Raw genomic sequence first — 12,088 nt, 5'->3', positions numbered from 1 at the left:
TTCTACGAGGGGGATAATGGCGAGAAGAGATACTGGTCCATCTTTGCCCCCTCTCCACTTTCAATTTTTTTTTTCATTTTACATAGTGAAAGAATGGTCTATGCCCCCCCCCCCCCCCCCGCCCCCTTAGGAAGTTTTGTGGCCCCTGCTCGGCAACTGCATTGGATAACCAAGGATTTGAAAGTGTAATGCCAATTGCGAATGAATAATTTCACCATCTTAGGGATATATATTACTTATTGAGCATTAGCGTATCAAAATATTATCAGCTGTAGTCTTTACTAAGTTCACAAACATTACTTTTAGCAAAGCACGACGTTTTAATCATGCTCTGGAATTCTTCTTTATTTTGCAGGTAATGCATTGAGTATATGATAAGTTAAAATCACCTATCCAACAAGACAATTACCTGCCATAGCAAAGGTAGAACTGCCTCTCTCACTAAACCTTCGTTTGGAATAGAATCTAAAACTTTAGATAAAATCTTCGCTTCAGGTGGTTTAAATCCGGAATCGTGAGGCCAAAATTGTTGGCTTTTCAATTTAAAATCTCTTTTTTCGTCACCCACAAGCAGGCTACAGATAATATTAACAAGAGCACTTGGGAAGACACAAATCAGCTTTTCATTTTCAGCCTTCCCTTGAAAATACGGCTGAAGGTTCAAAACACCTCCCTGTGGAAAAATAAATCATAAGCATCATAAAAATAAAATAAGATTACTTAGTGACTGTTGGTAATGGGAAATTCAATCTATTGATATTTCAGCATGTCGCGCTGATTTGTTTCCGTCTTTCAATATATTGCATTTCACCGACCTTTGACTTTCATTGTATGTAGCAGGCACACTTTGCATTAGGGAACGAATGAATATTCGATTTATTCCGTTATTTTCAAATCGTGATTGCGAGAAAGGCTAAAAAACTTATATTTTTAGCATATGTGAACAGAACATTGGTTTTTAAAGGAATTTTCAGCAAACAATTATCTTGGCAAAAAGTAATACACTTAATCGTACTAAGCGAGCCGACAGTTTTATAAGTCGAAAAAAGTTTTTTTGAGTACGTGGTTTAAACGACAATGTACTAAGGAAAGATAACTTTACCACTTTCTCTAAAAATTCTAGGTGATCTTCCACGTGAAAATCTGGGAATCGAGACACAGTTTCTTTAAATTGACTACATGTCTGGATGACCACGTCTCCTTCTCGTAGTTTCAATATTTCATCATAGAGGTTTATAGTACAAGACTTGATAATTAAGTCTAAATGAGGATATAGACGTCTATCAAGTGCAGATTTCAATATGACAGTCTTTAATTCTCGAACACCCTACATTGAAATAAAGGATAAGATTAATCGTATACTCGGTGCAGGCATGGTATAGGAATGGATTAGAACAGAAACCACAGTGATCACACATAGGCGTACGATTCAGGGCTGCTTGGGAGGGGGCATTCTCCATCAATATGCTTTCTAGCCTAAAGGAGCCAATTCTTTCCTTAACTGAGAGCATCACCCATAAGGGATATATCCACGAGAGTTAACTGTAGTAATTTTTTATGGAATTTAGATTATGGGCTGATCAATTTGGTCCTTTTTCTCATGTTTACGGGTATATTCCGATTGTTTGGTCTTTTTTCTCGTGTATTTTGCCTATTAAATGTTGAAATTACTTTGTTGGTATGCTGACACCAATATGGACTTGTAATAAAAGACTTACGGAATTACAAGTTAGCTGAATATTATAAATAGTTTCTGGGTAATACGGCAATCGATTTAACAAATTTTCCATACGCAACTTTTCTTGTAAAACACTGGAGTAGGGAACTGGATGATTCTTCAAACCATTTTGAAAGGAATGATGCTTTTTGTTTTTATCAAAACTATTTGAAAGGGTACTGGAATAGTTCAAATATATATTTGAAAGCGTACTGCAAGTCAAAAAATACTTTACTGTATCAAACAATCGCAAAAAGACGAACGTATAATGAATTATGGATTATAAATGTTAATGCGAACAAAGACGAAAACTTACTTCAAATCAGAAATATGATGTTGAACCGATAGTTTATATTCTTGAAGTATAGATTGTAACCTGTCTAATAGCAGTTGATCACGAACTCCACAGTTAGTTCCATTTACAGATACAAAATATACAGGACTATCTGGAAACTGATAAACATGTAAACTTTAATAATATTAATTGGATTTGTCAGAAGAATCTCCACTAATACCCCTCTAAATTTAATTTGGCTCTCGTGTGTAAAATATACTTATTTAATGTTTCATTTAGATAAAACTCTGTATGATAGCTACGATTTACTTCAAAAATCAAATATTCCATTATACATACTCGTTGAATAATTTTCATATAGGTGGAGGTGACGAATTCTTTAAAGGACTCTTTACTTGTATCATAAACAATAATATACATTGCCTCTGGTGTTAAGAAATTCTCCAGAACTGTTTGACATATCTGACACATAAAACCTTTTAGTATATACATATATATTTATAAAACAACGTTACTTAACATTAGGGAAAATTCAAGATTTCCCCAAAAAATATGTATAAAAATAACAGTATTCAGTGGATGGTCCGCTGGTGACAGGTCGATGCGCGCTGTCTGTTTGTTTGATTACCCTGGCGTATCGTTTCTGAGAAGCTTTCTTTCTGCAACCGTTGTAGTGAGATGCCAAAGAGGATTGTGATTTATATTGTCATTTAATACAGTAGACAAAAGCAGCCTGCATGTAATGGGATATTGTTTATGATAATGATAAATACCTTTCTGCCAGATAACTGCCATATTTCAAAAGTAAGATGATGTTCAACGCCAGTAATTGGACGATCTAGAAGGCTAGCTAAAAAAAATAAGGTGATTGAAACGCACCCGGAACGCTTATATCTGATTATATTTGTAAAGAATTTTGATTTTATATCAGATTATTTCAGGTATTTGAACACACATTTACATTTGAACATACAGTAACATTTCAGCTATTACCAAAGTATCGTTTTGTGAACGGTCTAGTACCGTGCTAACAAAGAAATAACGTTTTAAATACCAGCATCAGATGTTTTGAAGGGGTACCACAGTTCAATATGAACATCTTCTTTACCATCATCTTCCTCCAGATTGGTTCTAGTTCCAATTAAACTGTGAATCAACTTGATTTTATCGTCATCTTTTTCACCAAATACATAGAGCTTTGTCCTGTAATGAGAAAACTTTCTGTTTACTTCTTTTTAACATTTAATTTAGATCACATTGCAGTAGGATTTTACTCATGTGTTGGTCACAATCGAGTCTGAATATACTTTATTTTATTTACGTAATGTTAAAGAACAGAGCCGCTTAAAGGCATATATCTAAACATTTGTTTTACCGGCTGATTAAGCTCAATGTCAGCTCTCCTTACCATGTTATCATAGTCAGTGTGATGATGATCTCAAACTAACTATAACCATAGAAGCTTGTATATGTTTGTTTCTCAAAGGGGTAGACATCGGTAAAGCCCGCCGCAGTCCAAGTTATTAATATGTTACTGAGTCTATCATGTCAGTAACCTTACCTGAATAAAGGTCCTGGACACCTGATATCCTCATCATTTGAAAAACAACTTCCATCACTGCATTCTTCCATCGGGCCACAAGAAATATTCTTGGCAAATCAATAGGTCAATACCCTAATGTTAGTGAGTACTTAAAGAAGTACATCCGTAATGCAAGAGTTAATCCGTGAATTGTTTTTATCACTTGTGTAGCATTCAGATCTTGTAATCCTTGCTACCAATGTCTCGCTGGCTCTGATAAATCCTGATAGCGATGTTAACTCGCGTGATATCTTCAGATTATATGTGTATGAGAAATAAGCAGGTGAAGACGTTCTATAAATATGAATTAAAAGTTTGGAAAATGAAGAGAAGAAAGGAAAAGATTGATTAATGGGATATAATGTTGATACAACTGGTAGTTATTACCATTATCAATTAGATACAAGGAGACAGAATGATAATCTTAATAAAAGCTGTAACTAATCAACAAAGATTTTCTAGAATAAAGTAGAGATGTAGGCTTATATTTACTTCTCCATAAATCCCATGTTTTAAAAGATCGCGCAGCTCGAAAATTGTAGCAAACAAAAGTATCTAATTGGGTACAAAATTATCCCTTCGCTATTCATATCCGTCCCATATAAAAACATATCTCACGGTTTTGAAATCAAAACAGATATCGTTTTATATGCTCTGTAATACCCCTCGACCCTCGAAGTAAATTCGCTACGGATACTGGTTTCGATTTGCATCTCAACGCTTCCAGTAAATGGTGACCCAGACAAACAAAAAGTGCAATGCCTACTTTTAACATAACTTTTTTTTTATCTTCATAACTATTTTCGACACCAACCCAAGTTACCCATCTCATGTTAATTATTCAACAAAAAGACCAGTATATTTAGTATAGTCATAGAGAAAAATATTTTATTTTTTTTAACTGAGAAAACATATAGCACTTTGGAAGATTCTGAAAGACATCATTTTTACACCAAAATTGGACTCCGGTCATCCGATTTCTGATGCTGAAGCCATTGAAACACCTGAAAAGAAGAGTGTTGTAGTGAAATGGTTCTTGACCAGTTTAGTTTTTTACTTACCATTTACCAATTCTGGTAAATAACATATTATTATAATGCACTTTGAAGAGATAACCAAGATTATGTTTAGGTATAGTACGCTTATTTAATAGATTAACTAAATTGTCATATCATGTCAGTCGCTCCATCATTTCAGCGAAAAGGGGTTCTGCCTTTAATTGATGATAAGGGTAGAATTGCAGGATTACCTTTAGAAACTCTCACATTCTTGAAAAGTGTCCTCTTTTGGACAACTCGTTCCTGAAAAAAAATATTGCAATTATTCAAATATTCAGGGACAACATCAAAACTAAAGATATTACCGGAAATGTGTCATGGATACTTGTTAACTTGTAGTCATTGATAATTATATTGACCTCCGTCAAGTTAAATTTCATATTACTTACGTGTTTTAGTTGACTTCTAAGTTCCTTGATAATACTAGAATGTAGCATTGTTTTGGCTTTATAGAACAGTGCCAATAACCTGAATAAGTATAAAAATTGAATATTTTAATTTGAAACCTAGAAATTCGATACTTTATCTGATACTTTCTTCCTTTTATACCAGCAAATGTGATGAAACGACACTTTACAAGGAATACAGCACTTAAGAGGGTTACGGCATCCTGTCACGAATTCAGCATATATTGAGGTTTGATATGGATTGATATTCACTAAATCACTTATTAATGTAGTGCATCATTAGGATACGACACGGTGTCATGAATTGAATACATCAAGACGCTGCGAAGCCATTATACTGGTTTCAGTCTTACATCATAACGTTATGGCACCATGATATGAACACTGATTAAAACACCATTATATGGTTCTGTTCACATTTTATATATACATGAATCATATTGGCACCAGGAATTAGATGGAGGTAAAATGATTAGGGTAGCCACAAGTACATACCCGAGAAATATAATCAAAGGAATGATAATTGTACTGGTACTCATAAACGTTATAATATCTTCTATCCAGTTGGGTAAATTACCAATCTTCGATGTTAGAATTTCATACACATGTTGTTCCATCCGGTATGGACCACAGTCGAATGAAGGCACCAAGCTGGTTAAGTGGATAATAGTAGCATTGTAATATACAACTATTTTATACGACAAATCGACCTCATAAGATAAGGTCATGATTTAGTGTTCAGTGATTATGCACACATGAAGAAGTGGTTCTCGACCTTTACTCTCCTTTAATACAAATGTTCAAGCGTTTCGCAATGACCACAAGTATTGATCAAATGCATTCCTCCTTAGAACCACGAATAATATTTTGATCTTCACTCTGTACATTCTCTGTAAACTTTCCGTTGTCGGTTTTCTAAATAAAGCACCAGATGACATATTCATGTGTTGCTTTGTGATAATGTTTGCTTAAAACGTGAAAAAAGCTATAAAATCAGCAGACTACTTACGTAATAACAGCATAAATCATTGGAAACATTGATATGAACAGGTTTATCAGAAGTACAAAGATATAAAATGTTATAGATCGAGATACACGGAAGACTTTCTTTGGTGGATTGTTAAAAAATTTCACTGCTATGTAACGACAGTAGAAAGTTATGTAAAGTTTTATCACAGCCACCAATGCGAGAAATGGAGAGAAGTATAAGCCGAGCCAGATTAAAGCCTGTCCATATATTAGATCCAACAAACAACTGGTTACATCAAAATTACGGAAATTCAACTGAAATAAAATAAGAAATGTTACCTGACTGATTCAACAGAGCTCGTTTCGAGAAGTTACATCAGTGTATATTGAGATATAGCACTGGAATGATATAGCAAGGACAAATGACATGATTTCAACTGTCATTGTCAAATCATAACTTGGTTTATATGATTTATACTATTTATCTAGGAATAGTTATATCACATTAATACTCTAATACATTGACATCATCAGGCACTTGTAAATGTAGGGATTTGATTGATTGAACGTTGGTTAATATAGCCAATCAGAGCAGTTCACAATGCAGTTGGGAACTGGTAGTCAAGCAAGAAGCTATGCCTTAATCGGAGTTAATAAAACAATAAGGGTTCTGAATATTCCATCAGTATATAACACAGGAGTATCTTGGCATGTCACTTACCTTTTTCCAAACATGACATTTGACCAGTATAGCTCTTAAACCATCAAATATAGCGACACCAACCAGGAATATCAACAGATCTAATAATACCACTTTAAATATCTCTTCTCCAACCGCATTCTCCCAACAACAAAAATTACTAACATTCTATGAAAATTAAAAGAAAAAAATTTACGTCCTACTTTTCTGTAGCTGGTTATGTTTTTGAAGATGTGCAAGACCAACCAGAGTGCAATAAAGACAATTTCCACAGTACAGCAGCATTAGCCTACTTTTTTCCAATTTCCATCTGTCTTAAGTGCATAGTTTGTAGAAGAAGTGGTCTCTGCATCTAGTCCCTTCCAGACGAACAGACGCTCAGCTTGTTTAACAATGAAAAACCTACCAATATTTATTAAGAAGATTATGTCTCACACTATAGACAAGCTCTTGAGAATCCACAAGAAATATTAAAGAGATTCAAAGGAATGGTAAATATAGAATATTGATTACCGCAATTAAGGTTTTATTTTGGGTCGAATCCATACATTCATTACTAACAGTGTACAGGGAAGATACCAATGATACTAAACTACCAATATAAAACAGGGCCGTCCTGAAAAAAAAGATATCGTCTCTAGCCCAATTGACGTTCATAACATAAGTTAATGAGCATACAATTATGGAGTAATCACACTGAAATAATTAGATAACCCTTTCCTCATATGGATAATTAATTAACCAGACAGAAAGAAAACTTGCAAGAATTTGACAATAAAGAATTTGAATTTAATAATTTGTGAAACAAAACGTTTAATATAATTGTGTATATAATTTTATGTATTTACCTGATTATATTAAGCTTGATTTCTGTTCGAGGATGATATTTCTCTAGTGTTACCAACCAAGCTAATATGGGCGGGATGGAAACTTTTAGAGTAGAAACGGCTACTGGGAGCTGAAACGGTATTTAATCTTATCAAATATCAAGTTCAAAGAACTAGAAGGATCCTTTGTTATCACAAGAGACTCCTTTCTATCTGAATACGGTACTTCTAGATTCATCAGATCGCCTAAATACATCTCAATCATTATAACCATTTCAACTAAATGTAAATATTTTCCGTTGAGTTAAAATGAGAAGATGAATATACATCGCATGTCTACCTTACGTCGAATCCAAAGAATAATCTTACCCGTAAGCTTTATTAACCCTTACCTCGTATTTATCAACTAGATCCAGAATGAAGTTTGGGACACTTTCTGTAGTTAAAACAGTTTCATAAGCTACAAGGTAAATCAAATAGCCACTACCAGCCAGGATACAAATAACTAGAATATTGACTAGAAATCTTATCATATAAACCCAAATACTGAAAAATAATGATGAAATAGAATTACATGTATAAAACAGACTTTTGGTGATTATTACTCCTTCTCATCTTTCAGGAATTCTATAGCACTGTCGGTTAGGGTATTGGTTCCCTACATTACATCAAGGCATCTGCACTCATATTTCCAGTTGACCCAGATATACATGGGTAGGGATAATCCGTGAAAGATCAATGCCAAGAGGTTTGGCCGAGTACAAACTGGTAGAAAGAATCTTTTGTGAAGCTGTTATCCTGGTAAAATATAGTTGTTTCCGTCTACTTCTTCTAATAGTTAAATCAAGGTATTGGGTCAGTACAAAATCAAATGTTATTATGCACTTCGTTGTCAACTCTAATCGAATTCGCTTTGTAATTGTAAAAAAAGTGACATATTACTAAAATGATACATACAGATGGATACTAAATCTCTCTTCATTAGACTTTACTTCTCGCATCAATTCCTGTTAATTAACGAAAACTTCATTATCAAGAATTAATGAGGAAGTCTGGATGAAGAATAGTCAATGAAGGCGCTAGTTACAGTACCTAGAAAAATCATCAAATCAATTCTATTTTTCATTGAGGAGACTCTCTTTGGAATCTTTACCCCGACAGACCCCAATTAATTCTCCCTAAGCCTATTCATACCCCTCGTTCCAGGATCCAATACGACCAATTTAAGCGTTAAAATAAACAATTTATAATGAATTCCCAATCACGTTAAATAATATACCGATCCCACATACCTTGATCTCTGTTTTAATAGCAGTTTGTCTATCATACACACCTTCATGACTGGTAATAGAATGATCCCAGGAGGTAAATAATCTGTATGAAAACATGTCCTCATTACCCTGATCTACTCTTTTACTGATATAATAACCAACAAACATCCTAAAAACATATAGTATGCGTTATTAATAATTGATATACATATGTATTAGGCTACCAGGGACGCCGCTTAATGGAGAAACAATAATTTGATGGTAATTTAGATGCAAGTTGGTGTATAATCCTTCAGATCATATTGTATGTTCGTAATACCCATAAGCTGTCAACCCCAGTGAGCTCATACTGTAGTCGATCATACTGATTAATGCAAGAAGTTTCAAAACCATGTCAGCAGCAACCATCCTCTGTATATGAAACAACGTCACTCAATTTGCCACATTTGTAGCTTCTGAACTCAAAAGATAAATTAACAAGGCCTTAAAAAACACATGAAAAGGGAGGGGGGGGGGGGGTGTCTGTGAAAATTGTTTTTGGCCTCTTGGCATCGGTCATCAACCCGAATATATCAAAACAAAAACTTACCTTATAACAATAACTATAAATGAAACAAGATTGACAAAGATCCATGTTAAGAAATAGGCTAGTGGTCTGTTATACCAACCAATATTCTTATCATTATAGGCACCATAAAACAATACACTGGTTGATAGAGAACCCTGCAAGATTGACAGATTGAAGTGATATTTTCTCTTATATCAATGCAAAATGTATATCTTTATTATGTATTCTGTAACTCATTTTAACACTAAACATTTCAGCAGTTAATTGATATTTGAGAAAGTCATCAGAGACAATTCCCTTTTAGTTCAAAACAAATCTATATATTGTATAAAACTATAAAGTGCGCCTTAGTCGCTCAAGTAAAGATACTTACAAAATAACCAGTTATTTCAGACGATAAAGAATAGTCTCCTGGAATTATCTACAGTAAAATATAGTTTAATATTAAAGACATGTCTGTTTTGCATCCTTACAATAATTTCGGTTGCTCAGGCAGGAGATTTCCATCAAATTATAAATTTAGTACACGAAATGAACAAATTGAACATCTAAACATATAAATCATCGGAATAAAAGGGGATCCTACAGATGTAAGTGATGAATGTATTACGTACAAAAACCAAATAAATCATCCTTGTTGGTATCATGTTATCGCTGGTAAGCAGACTAAGCAAGATGACTAAGCAATATTTTCATAATTCGTCAGAAACAATTGACAACTTAAAAGGACAGTCTGATTTTTCGTTGAAACTTTTAGGGTGTTCAAACGAAACTTACAGGCGAAAATCAAGAGATATGTGCTACTTATCCATATTTATATGACCTTTAGGGTGGGTTGTTCATTAAATATATAGTTGTTTTGATAACGAAAACTTTGCATACTGCCCCTTTTATTCTTACCTGTGGCAAAGAGACAAAAACCAACATCAATATAGAGACAAAGCAATTCAAGTAAAACAAAAAACGTAGGAACACAAAATACGATGCAACACTACTTCCAAAGTAAGCTGCAAAATCAAAATAGACATACTAATATAACATGTAACATGAGAGTTAAAAAGCGTCAAAAATTACTACCAAAGATTGTCGATTTTTTTGGTTGATAAAGTATGTGTATCTTTTACTGCATGCAACACAGATGCAAAATAGGAAAATGGGAGATAAATGAATTATTTTAACTAAAAGTATCAGTTCTTTGGCAAGGTAGCACAATAAATCTCAAATCTTAAAGGTCATACAAAGAGACATCCATTATCGTTAGCTAAATGACATTTTAACAGATAAGTTATCTCACCTGCAACACGTTTAATTTTACTCTCCCATAATTCAATCTCAAATCCTCGAAGAAATGATGCTACCTTCTGCAGATGACAAATATATATGGTTTTATATGTTAAAAACACGGAAATTCAGAATTAAAAGACTTTATATATACATTGTTGGTACAAACGCACAAAAACAAAACAAGAATGTGTACAGTGCGTACAAGTTGAATGCGAACATACCTACGGAAATTGTAACTACAAATTGTTAATTTGTGATATGCTGAAGAAATGAAAATAGAATACAGACATTACTTATAGCATGAACAGAGTATATGTACCTTCTTACGTTGTCTGATTTTCTCTTTCGTTCTTTTTATCTTCTTCAGAATTTTGTGAGACTTAAAGTATCTAATATAAAAGTTGAAATATAAGATCTGTATTTAATGTTTTATATTGATAACAATAGTTGATAATTTGATATAATTCAGTCCAAATTTAAACATTACATCAACTTTGGTTAAAATTACTGATAAAAGTCAAAACCACTCTTATTGCTCTTATTGCTGATACTGCAGATTACAAAGGAAAGAGTTATTTGCTGCAAGTATTCCTTCCTGGTAATGCTAATCCATTTTGAAATAAATTACACTCACAGCTATCAGATATACAGCATATTATTACAAACAATGATATAATGTAGTTTTATGTGAATTAATATATCGACTTACTGGGCTAATTGTCTTTTCTCGCACATTGTAAGTGGATATCCCGGAAGAGTATCTCGTATTTTAATTTGGAGAGCCCATTTATCCTCTTCTGTACCAGATACATTTTCAATACACCCAATCCAGTCAGTACTGAAATCATGAGAAAAACATTTTGTATTATATCCTATATACTGTAAGCCACATCCCACCTACAGTATCTGTTATGTGGAAGCCAACTACAAGTAAAAGATCCCTTAGTTAGAAAGCGAAAGAGAACATTTCCATCGAAATGAAAAATGAGTAATTCCCATAGTATTATCATGTCGAAATTGTGCCATGTAATGAACTACTTCTCTGATGGAATTGACGTTTATAATAGAGAATATATCAAACGTTACTTACTCTCCACGTAAATGAGCATTTTTCAAACAATAAATAATGGCTTCTGCTGTATATTCATACGATGAAACTATCGAAACTACAAAATAGAATCACAGGATATCAAAATTAAAAACTAAAACTTGTATTCATTTGATACCTTTTGAAGTGCTTAATGACCCTTTAGAAGGAGGTGCTACTTAAGCGGTTCGGGCTGTCCTATTCTCATTTTCTATTTCTAAAGTTTTTAAACTTTTTTACTTTATTTATATCTCACTAAGTTTTCCTGCAGTAATCTTCCCTCCCTTAATTTGTAGAAAGCTTTCCCTCCTTTTTTTTTTACA

At 33.5% G+C, this 12,088-nt stretch overlaps 1 protein-coding gene across 1 annotated transcript in view; it reads left to right on the top strand.

The window, feature by feature from the left end:
- LOTGIDRAFT_238850 (hypothetical protein) overlaps window positions 1-7,849 on the top strand; it is a 58,695-nt gene extending 50,846 nt beyond the window's left edge. Inside the window, exon 5 of the mRNA XM_009051943.1 lies at window positions 7,833-7,849. The gene's annotated coding sequence lies outside the window, so the exon portion shown is untranslated. The remainder of the gene's footprint in view (window positions 1-7,832) is intronic.
- Window positions 7,850-12,088: the final 4,239 nt, after the last annotated feature.

Source organism: Lottia gigantea (assembly GCF_000327385.1).
Source record: "Lottia gigantea unplaced genomic scaffold LOTGIsca_175, whole genome shotgun sequence".
Lineage (NCBI taxonomy): Eukaryota > Metazoa > Mollusca > Gastropoda > Lottiidae > Lottia > Lottia gigantea.
This window is presented reverse-complemented; position numbering and strand designations above follow the sequence as displayed.